General features: G+C 39.3%; 1 long non-coding RNA gene across 6 annotated transcripts in view; it reads left to right on the top strand.

Annotated features, from left to right (window-relative positions):
• Window positions 1–13,074, top strand: part of LOC137503445 (uncharacterized) — a 282,266-nt gene that overhangs the window by 130,436 nt on the left and 138,756 nt on the right. For all 6 annotated transcript variants that reach the window (XR_011019127.1, XR_011019128.1, XR_011019131.1 and 3 more), the window contains 2 exons: window positions 6,729–6,777; window positions 12,193–12,247. This is a non-coding gene — a long non-coding RNA (uncharacterized lncRNA). The remainder of the gene's footprint in view (window positions 1–6,728; window positions 6,778–12,192; window positions 12,248–13,074) is intronic.

Here is a 13,074-nt window from a genome sequence, read left to right as displayed (position 1 = left end):
TTTATAACTGTCAGTATGAGGATCTCACTTGACATAGCTATGGGAGAAAGAAGAGGCCTTGCTATTATTTAATGCCACAGAAAAACAAGGGAGATATTCAACAATGCACGTATTGAAAAGGGCTAGGACTGGAAAGCAGAACAAAAGCATGTCAAAACCCTTTGCACTACAGCCATAATTGACTTGGCCTACCAAGTGGACACTACATAGCCAGAAGATCTGTATATTACAAAAGCACATTTGGTGGACCTCTAACCATCCCTGAGTCCTTTAATTTGCCCAGGAATCAAATCACTACCTCCAGACTGTGAGATTAGCTGGAAAGGAAGCAACCATGGTCTGAAATAGGAGGCATCTGCCTGGTATAAAAATGGGAAAAACAGCATGGCGTGGATTGAATTGGTGTAGCCAAATTTCAGGAAATTAGCCCAAGACAAAGTTTGAGAATACTTTTTAGGAAGACAATCCAGAATTACTTACTAGTGGACCCATGCTGCTCCACAACATTATTCATTATACACTGCCTGTTGGGGGGTCTAACTTCATTCTTGAGTCTTCACTATCTAAGCCTACATTTATTTCTTTTTGCATTTCCTGCTCATTTCCATCATATTTGTTTAAAATTTCTGGAAAATACTGATGCAATCTTCTTAATTGTTCTTCTTGTTATAACAACATATTTCTTTGTTTATCCCTGACTCATTTACTCTTCCTATAACCTCCCCTTGACTACTTCCTTGTAATATTATAGAGTTGTTTCATATCACCCTTTTTCTCAGCTTGCTCTGCAATTTGTGCCTGCTGGTCAATCCATCTTCTTTTATCATTTCTCACACTCCTTTTAACCATTTTGTCAATTTCATAATATTTCCTTTGGGCTTCTGACTTCTGTTGTCTTGTTCTGCTTGGATTCAATATAGCTTTTGCCGCTTTACATTTTTCAGTTAAGTTCCACATTCCCTCCGACATCCAGCCTTTCTGTTGATAGCTCCTATAACCAATTACTTCTTCACACATTTGTATATAAGTGTTCTTAACATTTTCCCAAGTTCTTTCCACACTCAATGCTTCTTCGAGATTTCAAGAGACTTCAAATCATTTTTTCAACACCTCTTTCCTCCTCTTTTCATTGTTTAACCTTCGTGTGTTGAATCTCCTTTTTCTTGTTGTAAACATCTTTGATGCAGCCTTTATTTGCAATTTAAACTCAGCTACTACTAGATGATGTTTACTACCAACATCAGCTCCTTTTCTGTTCCTCAAATCTGTCAATGATCTTCTAAACTTCTTACTAAAAGCTACATTTTCATCACATTTTCTATTTTGTGATCTGGTGATATCCGTGTAATCTTATGACACCTGTTGTGAAGAAAGATGATCCCTCCAATCACCATTTCTTGGGTGTCACACAAATATGCAAATCCCTCTCCATTATCATTCATTTCATCTAAGCCATGTTTCCCGTTTCAGATACTTCTATTGGTGCATAACAAACTTCTATTGTTACATTTTGAATTTTATCTCGGAAACTAACTGTCATCATTCTATCTAAGATGGGACTACATCCAATTAAACTGTTCTTAGATGTCCCACTTAACAATATACCAATTCCATTTCTCCATTTAGCATCCTCCCCAGGCTGTCCAGAATAATTCCCATTTTGAGTCATTATCTCTCCGTTATCTTCACGTAACCTCAAAAATTTCCAAGCCATAATTTGCATACCTTTCTCAACCTGCTTTAGTTTACCATCCTCTGTCAAAGTTCTAACATTTCAACAACCAATTCTCATTTTGTGTTTTGGGCTAAAGTTCATCATCGGGGTTTCCGTCGGGTGTTGTTTCACTTCAGTTCCTTTAATAAGTGCAAGTAATTAGCCCACAGCACCCGAGCTTAGTGGTTGGGGTGCTACCTGAGCCTCCAAACCTGCCGTTTTCTGTAGGGGTTGCCTCACGTAGCCATTGAAGATCCCTCTTCACCACAATGCAGTGGTTTCCCCCTATTTCTGTAACCCCACGGGAAGAGGGTTGCCTCATCAGGCAGACTTGTCCTTCCAAATGTCTGCTTCTCTGCTGCATCTGCCATTGACGAATTCTATCAGTGCTCTGTTAGCTGTCTCTTTTCAGGGTTCCTTGAATTGCCTTCACAGCTACCGTAGTGGTCCTGAGGTACACAGAGTTCCCGCTGTATGTCACCCCTACGGGCAAATCCCTACTTCATGCATTTGCTCACCCCCACAATGTGCACAAGGTGGTTGACTTATGGTGTCACAAAAAAATTTAACTTGCATAAACAGAAGAGAAAAGTAAACTTTACTAGAACTTCAAACATATCTATAAGCATAACATTATTAATTAATTTCACAGTTCTATACAAAATACCACTTGTCAAACAAGAGTGAACAGGCACGTTTACTCATACGAAATAACTAAGCTTATCATATACATGTGTCAATAACAGAAGGTAACACCCACACTGACTGCAAAGTTTGTGAATCTATGACAACACTCTTATGGCAACTTCAACAAATATTGGTATTACCGGGCGAGTTGGCTGTGCGCGTAGAGGCGCGCGGCTGTGAGCTTGCATCGGGGAGATAGTAGGTTCGAATCCCACTATCGGCAGCCCTGAAAATGGTTTTCCGTGGTTTCCCATTTTCACACCAGGCAAATGCTGGGGCTGTACCTTAATTAAGGCCATGGCCGCTTCCTTCCAACTCCTGGGCCTTTCCTATCCCATCGTCGCCATACGACCTATCTGTGTCGGTGCGACGTAAAACCCCTAGCAAAAAAAAAAAAATAACACCTTTCTGTGCTAAACTAGTGGCTATAAAGCAGGCTGTATAGGAGTATCGAGACACCCTACTGTGCTGTCGTTTACAGACCTAAGCAATTTTGCCAGAACACCAGTAAATGAATGGGTATTGATGTTTGGCTCGATAACAATGCATGATATGAAGAATGGGATTGCTCATCGCATTGCTAAATATAATATCTTTAATTGTGGAGGTTCTGTAGCTCTGCAAATCATTATGAATCTGCACCTGAAACAGAAGACAAAATTTTACGACTCCATGAATATGATGTAGACTCTGATAGTCTCTTCCTTCACAGAGGAATATTTCATCTGTCACTGCTGATTATAGGAAAAATAATGGATAACTTAAAGGACATTATCAATCATTTCGAAAAAAGTTCATCTTAAGGATGTCTGGCTCATTGGCTAAATAGTTAGCATTCTGGCCTTTGGTCTAGAGGGTCCCGTGTTCAATTCTCATCAGAATCGGGGATTTTAACCTTAACTGGTTAATTCATCTGGCTTTGGGACTCTGTGTGTGCATGTGTGTCGTCTTCATACTTTGTTGAATTCATGTTAGGTTGCCTAGGCCATCTAATAGAAAAGGACCAGCACCAGGCCTCTCCGGAGGCTGTACGCCAGTATTATTGATTTGCTTTCAGAATTATTCAAGTTTTTAAAAATATGACCTTCCCGGGACAACTTCTTGAGCTGAGAGGTTTTTGACAGGCCCTAAAACACTTACGGCTTGTTTCCCTACAACTACAGGACAGTAGAGATTACTTTCATCGAGCCTTCTGCATGCAAGCCTATACAAGGAGGCTGGTAAGGCGTTACATCTGGAGAAGGTGGTATAATATTTTAAATCAACAAAAGAGATTAGGAAGCGGGCATTCCTTCACAGATCTACATTTCCCAATGGAGACTGTCCATGCGGAACATCTGGTGGCAAAGCTGTTTACATGTTATTTTATAAAATGAACAATATTCAGTTATAGGACATTTATTCAGAAAATATATTTATGAAGCAAGTTCGATATTTTTTTACTGGTATTTCTTCTTGATAGCTTTGTACATAATATTTATGAATCAAGTTTTTTTTTTCTGTTTTCATTTGAATATATTTGAAATCTCCATACATAAGACTTAAAGCTCTATTATCCTGTTATTACTGTATTTATTGTTTGTGATAATTGTTTCCATGTTAGTCATGCCCACCTGCCCCCATTAAGTACCCAAAGTCTGCAGGCCTGGAGGTAGTAGTATCTTCTTCTTTAACAGAATGCCAGTAATCATTATCGTCATCATCCATTTAATGCCTCCAGTCTGCTAGTGCATCTGTTTCCACGCACATTTTCTCCTCTAATTTTCTCTTCTTGCTATGGGCAGCTACACTTGCTGGGTCTGTTGTCTTCCTCTTACAGTGACCTAACAAGTTTTAGCCTTGAATCCTCCATACAGTGGCTTTGGAACTTAAGATAAGTTTCCTTATACTTGTACTGTACAGACACCAAACAGTACCTGTATTCACATTACACTAGATATCTAAATCTCAGCCCGTGTAATTTTTTCGAACTGTGACGTTTGAGTGCCACAGTACAAGTTGGTAGTATCAAGGAACTCAAAATTTCATCGTAAGTCCAATACTGATGGGAAAAATTGTTTCCAAGAGCGAGATGTTTCATGATAGTACAAGTTAAGTACAGTAACGAAGAACTTAGTGATAATCTGAGGGACTATCATATTTCTAGTACCAGTGCCATTATGAAATTGGACAAAGATATTTAGTGTTTAGCCCTGCACAACTCTTAGTAGTTTATGGTCATGCAACCAGAGTTATTGCTCCAGAATAGTGATACCATTTAACATCATTAGCTCTGTTAATGAAATTGAGCTTAAATCTGTTGAATTTTCTAGTGTTGATGATGGAATGAACATAATTATGTAAGATTATCTAATGTAACTAGCCTTTATGGTATGATGATCTCACTCGACAGAGGTGGAGGAGAGGGAAGATACCTTGCTATTATTTAAAGCTTCAGGAATACAAGGGAGATTTTCAACAACGCAAGGATGTAAAAGGAAAGCAGAACAAAACAAATGAAACACCGTTGCACTACAGCTGGTTTAGTTCTTCTCCTATCAATTGGACGCTGCCCTGCCGGAAGACCTGTAGATAACAAGGTGACACATGGTGGACCTCTAACCAGTCCTGACACCCTTAACGTGGCATGGAGTCAAATCGGTACAAGTAGGCCGCATGGGCGGTTGGGAGGGAAGCAATTGTGGCCTAAATTAAGGATCATATACCTGGTCTGAAAATGGGAATAACAGAATATGGTGGGGTTCAAGGAGGAGTGGCAAAATTTCAGAAAATAAGCACAAGATAAAGATCTGTGATTACTTTTTAATGACTTTAATCATAACTAGTGGACCCATGCTACACTGGTGCATTTGTTATACACTCTAGTAACTGCAGGTGAAGGCTTATCTTAACCCGCAGTACATGCTGTACTTAGCAGTACTTTCATAATATTCTGATATGTGATTTTCATCCTGAGTAATGTCATTGTAAGCAGCCATGTTTGATTACTGCCTGTCAGGCCAGAGAGTTCATACTTCTAATGATCATAGAGGAAGACTCTTCCCTGCTACATACTCTTTGATTTTCTAACCTTTCCCAGCAAGAGATGGTAGAGCAGTATTAATAACTTACAAGCTGCTAAAAGATTCTACTTACAAACAGACCCCATCATGACATAATTATGCCTTACATATTATTTGGGAACACTTACCAGGGGATAAAGTGGCTACACGAGAAAGAGTGAAGGCCATGAATCTTAAGATTTCTCTCCCTGGGGAAAAAACTCTCATTCGAGACTAACCTGTGAGCTCTCAAGACAACTGTATAGAAGAACTGCAATTAAAAGTACTGTTGCCTTCTACTACAGAATACCAAGCTTTACATCCAGAAATGCCGAATGAAAAATAAAAAGGGATGAAATATGGATAGGTATTTACCAAAGAGATGGCATGACGTCGTCGGAATAGACGAATTGTGACTACGAACTGCGGCATACCATAACGCACTTCTTATTACATATGTTCATAAAACCATTGAAAAAGGCAGGCAAACCAATATGACTACGACAGGCGTATGAAGACGAGTTATCTGACGTATTTATAATGAATGCTGTGGAGCAGCATGAGTCCTCTTCCTTAAATTAAAATTTGTTTTAGATCATTTTGTTTTACGTGGAAGTTTTTGTTGCAGCCCATGTTATCTAGGAAGTAGATGAACCTTCCAAAAAAATAGTAAAAATATGTCATACGATCAACCCGCTAAGTACATAATAAATTGCGAGCTAAATGATAGCCTTCGCCAGCAATTATTGGAGTGGTCATTTAGTGATTAGATTTTAGGATTTCTGTAAGTTAACTGAACTCAAGAGACCTATCATTGCCTGATGATTCATGGCCATGTAATTAAGGAGAGATTTAGGAAGTAATGAAGTAAATCAGTCCAGTAGAAAAGCCGGGCAAACTGGACAAATCTTTTAGTAAATGTCTTAATATATACATCTAAATTAACAAAAGCAATATAATGTATTTTAAGTGATATTACTTTATCTATCTATTGTTATTTTTCATAAGTGGTAGCCAAAGGTGATAATACTTCAGAGCCTGGGTTACCTCACGACCTCCCTTGGTGACCTCTTGTTCTTTTCCGACCCTTAAGGTGTTACGTTTGTTTTCATGGCCATCATTATCCTCTTGGCTCCCTCCTCATACTGCCATTATTCAAAGGATCTGAACACTAGCTTATTCTCCACTAATTACTCAATAATGACCCTCACTGAGAACTTGTCCTCATGTCTACTGCAATGTGTCATAAGTCCTCACTATAAAATGCATCTTCCTCCTTGTTTCAGAATTTAGAGAGGGGAAGAATCAAGAGAAAAAGTATCAGCCTACTTTATAGTAAGTACAACAACAACCTAGCCATTTTATTTGCAATTAATTTAATGGGCCCATAATCCATTGACAGTACTAGAAGGACTTACAGTTTTATCCAAATAAATTAAAATACTATTTTTTTGGCAGCAACAGTAAAATAGTTGCTTACATAATTTATGGTAAATTTATTACTTTAATACTCATGTATAGGGCCCGGATGTTTATGCATTAATAGGTTAGAATGCAAACTTACTGAAGCGAGTAACAAGTAGAGTCTACCTGCATGACGGTATTGTTATGAGGTTTACATAAACATTAGGGGTTCTAATGGTAGACTCTACTTGTTACTTGCTTCATTAAGTTTGCATTCTACCCTATTACTATTACTGCATAAACATTTGGGCCCTGCTCATGTACAATTTTTAAAATATCAAATCCATATCTGTCCGAAAGGGCAAAGATTAGTAAGCAACTGATTGTGCTTGGTCTGTGTTGGCGGATTCCAGTAGCGTCCATGTGTAGGATCTTGCTTAGATATAGCCAACGTCCACATTTCTCTTCATTCTCCTCTCAAAATAGAGCCACTGTAACATCTGAGAGGCTTTTATTAGGCCCCAAAAAACTCAAGGCTTGTTTCTGTACAACTACAGGACCGTGGAGTATGCATTTGGTTAACCTTCTGCATTTGAGCATACACGGAGTCTATTATGGCATTACAGCTGGAGAAGCTGCTAGATTATTTTATATCAAGAAATGAGATTAGGAAGTGGGCATTCCTTCAGAGAACTACATTTCCCAATGGAGACTGTCCAGGCGGTTCTTCTGGTGGTAGAGCTTTAAACATTTCTTATCATAAAATTAACAACATACAGTAACAGGATTTTTATTCAGAAAATGTATTTATGAAGCAAGTTCAACTTTCTTACTAGTGTTTCTTTTTGATAGCTTCATATATAAGATATTCTTTCAAAATATTTTTGAATCTATTTATTTTTCTGTATACTTGTGAATATAATTGAAATCTCCATTCATAAGACTTATTGAAAAATGTATTTGATCTACAAGCTGTATTATTGTTCTGTTTTCTCTCACTGTTTGTGAAAATTGTTAACATATAGGAATGATTACAATAAAATTTGTTCGTCATTTCACATGCCTTTGCTCCTGCTAATCATGCCCATGTCCCCATTAGATACCCAAAGATGGTGTGCCTGGATGTAATAATAATTTCGTGTGGCTATTTCTAGCCAAGTGCAGCCCTTGTAAGGCAGACCCTCCGATGAGGGCGGGCGGCATCTGCCATGTGTAGGTAACTGCGTGTTATTGTGGTGGACGATGGTGTTATGTGTGTGCCTGGAGGTGGTGGTGGTAGTAGTAGTAGTAGTAGGAGGAGTAGTAGTGTTAGTGGTGGTAGTGGTAGTAGTATCTTGTCCTTCAACAGATAGTCAGTAATCATTATCGTCATCATCCATTCAATGCCCCCAGTCTGTTAGTGCATCCGTTTAAATGCAGAGTTTCTCCTGTAATTTTCTCTCCTTGCTTTACCCAGCTGCACTTTCTGGCTCTGTCACCTTCCTCTTATCGTGACCGAACAAGTTTAAGAGTTGAATACTCTGTACAGTGGCTATGGAATTCAAGACTGGTTTTCCTTATGTCTGGAGCTGAACAGACTTAAACAGTATATGTATTCACATTACACTAGACGTCTAAATCTTGGCCCATATAATTTTTTGAATTGTGACATGATTGAGTGCCACAATACAGGTTGGCAGAATCAAGGAACGTGAATTTCTTCATAAGTGCAAACACTGATACGTGTAATTGTTTCCAAGTACAAGACGTTTCATAATAGTACGAGTTAGGTACAGTAATGAAGAACTTAGTGATGGTCTGAGGGACTATCATATTTCTAGTACCAGTGCTGTAATGAAATTGTACAAAGATCTTCAGTGTTTAGCCTTACTCTACACTTAGTAGATTATGATCATGCAAACAGAAATTTTGTCTCTGAAACGATGATTCCGTTTAACTGCATTTGCTCTATTAATGAATTGAGCAAACATCTGTTGGATTTTCTGCTTATGATGATGGAGTGACCATTTGTAAGATTAACTAGTGTAACTAGCTTTATTTTATTACTGTCAGTACGATGATCTCACTCGACACTGCTAGGGGAGAAAGAAGAGAACTTGCTATTATTTAACGCCACAGGAAAACAAGGGAGATTTTCAACAATGCATGGATGCGAAAGGGCTAGGACTGGAAATCAGAACAAAAACATGTCATAACCTATTGCACTACAGCTGTAATAGACTTGGCCTACCAAGTGGACACTATATGGGCAGAAGATCTTTATATTATAAAAACACCTCTGGTGGACCTCTAAGCATCCCAGAGTTCTTTTATTTGCCCAGGAATCAAAAATCACTACCTCCAGAGTGTGAGCGTTGCTGGAAAGGAAGCAACCATGGTCTGAATTAGGGGGCATCTGCCTGGTATGAAAACGGGAAAAACAGCATGGTGGGAATAGAAATGGTGTGGCCAAATTTCAGAAAATCAGCCCAAGACAAATTTCTGAGATTACTTTTTAGAAAGACAATCCAGAATTACTTACTAGTGGACCGATACTGCTCCACAGCATGCATTATACACTGCCTGCCAAAAATGTTAACCACCCAGAAGGAGTGGCTGAATGTGAATGAAACTACCTAATGTGCCTTTATTAAACTGATGACAATATGGGATGAAGGTGACAAGGCCATTGGCAGTGCAGGTGAAACGTTAGTGCCAGGTCAGTAGGATGTCGCTACACCGGGCAACAATGTATGCCCTTATGGTTTTTGGAATGGAATCAAACAGCCTTTGTGTCCACTCCTGAGGCTAGTTTATCCACAGTTTTTACAGCTGTCCCTCCAGATGCCGTAAGTTGGTACTTGGGTTGAGTTCCCCTTCCAATTTCATCCCACACGTGTTCAGCAACGGATAGGTCCGGGGATCCAGCTGGCCACAGGAGGAATTCAACATGCTCTAGGCAGTCCATAGACACATGTGCCATGTGTGGACATGTGTTATCTTGTTGGAACACTGTCCCAGGTTCCTGTGCCTTAATGGGTAGGACATATTGTGTGGTCAAAGTCTGCCAAATCCCTATTAGATGTGACCTGAACATATATCTCAGGGCTCTCCACACCATGATGCTAGGGATTACACTTGGGTGTCTTTTCAGGATCTGCCCTCAACGCTGCCGAACCCACACATGATGATCATCGGGGGTTCTAGTAGAGTGGGACTCATCAGTGAAAATGTTGCGATGCCAGTTGTCCTCCATCCATGCCTCCCGGGCATGGAACCACTCAATATGAAGGCTGTGGTGTTCTGGTGTCAATGGCAACCGACGCATGGGGCATTACGACCTCAATTCGGTGGATGCAAATTGTCGAGGCACTGTGCTGGAACTCGTGTGATTATGTAGTCTCCATTACATGTTCATGGATGGTGCGTGCCGAAGTTATGGGATCCCGTAATGCTTGACGTACCACACAACGGTCCTCCCTGGGAGTGGTGTTTCTTGGTCGAGCCAAACCTGCAAAATCGAGCCACTGTGACATTTGAATGGGCCACATGTCTGGCCATTGCACGATATGACCAACCAGCCTCTTGCAGTTCCTCAATGCAGCCTCTGTCAAATGCTGTCAGTTGGAGGATAGGCTTTCTAACACATCTGCAAGGCATCATGGGGGCTTTGTACTGTTCATAGTTCTCTCTGAATGTCTTGCTTAACTGTCTGACTCATAGCAGTTGACTGGTAACAACTTATGGTGCCATCATGAATGCACTCTAGTGGGCATTCTACTCAATACAGATCCTTGTAAATCTAGTAACTTACTCACACATCAATGGTATGCATGTGCACAGTATTGGTCCACTCCTTCTGGGTGCTTAACTTTTTTTGTCAGGCAGTGTAAATCGGTCAGATAACATGACTTGTTCCATGTGTTGCCTGGGTACTTTTCTTGAATGTTCACTTTTAGGAATTAAAAACGGAGCTGAATTTTTGTGGATTTCATTACTACGGTGTTGATTTATATTTTTTGAACAATTTTGTAGTTCAAGAAAAATTGCTGGGTATTTAAATTAAAGTTGTTTTAGATCATTTTTTTTTTGGCATGGTAGTTTGTCCTTGATGCAGCCCATACTATCTAGGAAGTAGATGATGCGTTCAAATAAATAAAATAATGTGTCACTGTTCAAGTCAGTCATCCCAAAACATAATGATTTGACACTAATATTTGTCGTTTTCAAGGATTTTTTAAAATTTCACTTCCACCCAAACCACAGCCGTAGGGGTGGTAGGGATGTCTTATCCCAACAGTATTTTTCACCAGATGGTACGTCATAATTATGTGTATCAAGTTTGGTTGAAAGCTATGCTGAATGATTCACATGTACATCTCGAACGTTTTGGATATTTTATTTTTCACCACTTCTTATCCCCGAATGCCAATGCTGGCTGAATTTAGACTTAAATGTCATCCACAGTGTCACTATTCATCTCCCGAGATCTCGGAAACTTTGGATTCAACACTAATATAGGTCGTCCTTTTATTACTTGTACATGTCTGTCCCTCTCATTTACACCCCGTAGTGTGCTTGGTGCGTTCCACTCAGCCACACTATTTCCCTCCAGATAGTATTAAATCATATGTATACCAAGTTTGGTTGAAATTGAAGGTTTGTTTATAGCCATCTGTCAGTTTTTTCTTTTAGGTTCTCTGATACCGTTACATAGAAATATTGCTCCTTAATTTAATGCAACCTGCTAAGTACATGATGTAATTCATGCTAGGGGCAAGCCTTCACCAGCAGTTCATGAAGTGGTGATGAAATGTTTTAATTTTTGGATTACCCTAAGTAGACTGTACTTACGAGACCTATCAAAGCATGATGATTCATGGGCTGGTGATTAAGGAGACATTTAAAAAAGAATGAAGCTAATTGGTCCAGCAGAAAGTCCAGAATGACAGGACAAAGCTGTTTATGGTTAACTGTTTTAATATATAGATCGTCATTAATGAAAGAAATAATAAGCTATTTGTATGATATTATTTGATCTTTCTATTGTTATTTTTCATAACTTGTGGATAAATGTGACAATACATCAGAGCTTGGGTTACCTCATCACCCTCCCTTGGTCATCACTTGCTCTCATCTGACCCTGAGGGTATTACGTTTGCAAGACCTACCATATTGTTTGTTTTCATGGCCAACATAGTCCTCCTGCCCCCGTCCTGATACTTCCATTAATCAAAGGATATGAACTCTTGCTTACTGTCCACTAATAATTAGTGTCGGTAATGACCTCATTGAGAACTTGTCCTCATGTCTACTGCAATGTGTCATAGGGCCTCACTAACAAATACATCTTCCTCCTTGTTTCAGAATTTAGAGGGGAAAAAAAGAAAAAGAAAAACTTTAAGTAGCAGTCAACTTCAAAGTAAGTACCACAACATCCTGTCCATTTCTATTTACAATAAATGTAATGAATGACATAATCCATTGACAATACTAGAAGGACTTATGAGTTGCTTCAAATACATTCCACAGGACATCTTACATATTTGTGATATACCAGAACCAACTCTATTCCAAGATTTTTGACTACTGGTCAGGGGCATGGCATGTACATTACCATAGTTTCAGTGGCAACAGTTAGTTGCTCATATAATTTATGGTAAATTTATTATTTTCGTACCCATGTACAAATTTTAAATATCAATACCCTATCTGCCCGAAACAGCAATGACTACCAACCAGGGAGGCATGCTTGGTCTGTGTTGGTAGATTCCAATAGTGGCCAAGTTTAGGACCTTGCCCATATATAGCCGACATCCACTTTTCTCTTAATTTCCCTCTAGACATAATTCGTGTAATCGTATTCCTTCTGGCCGCAAACAACCTTACCAAGGTTTGCAAAATTTATGGAATAATTGAATATATCAGAGAAAATCTAATGTGTTATTTTGCAAAGAAATTTACTTAATTCTTCTCTTTCCCACTGGAACATAGGGTACCCCTGAAACATCTCCATTGTGGTTGTCGACTTGCCAATGCTTCAATATCCCTCCTAGTCCTGTCTACTTCAAGAGCCTCCTCCTCTATAGTCCTACTCGAGGTCTTCCTTGGATGACCTCTCTTACGTGCACCTTGTAGATTCCATTCCAATGCAGTATGCTCTGTAGATCCTGCTGGCTTTCTCAAAGTATGATCCATCCATTTCCATTTCCTCCTCTTTATTTCCTCTGCGACTGGAACTTGATAGTT

This window comes from Anabrus simplex, unplaced genomic scaffold, assembly GCF_040414725.1.
Source record: "Anabrus simplex isolate iqAnaSimp1 unplaced genomic scaffold, ASM4041472v1 ctg00000124.1, whole genome shotgun sequence".
In the NCBI taxonomy this organism is placed as follows: domain Eukaryota; kingdom Metazoa; phylum Arthropoda; class Insecta; order Orthoptera; family Tettigoniidae; genus Anabrus; species Anabrus simplex.
This window is presented reverse-complemented; position numbering and strand designations above follow the sequence as displayed.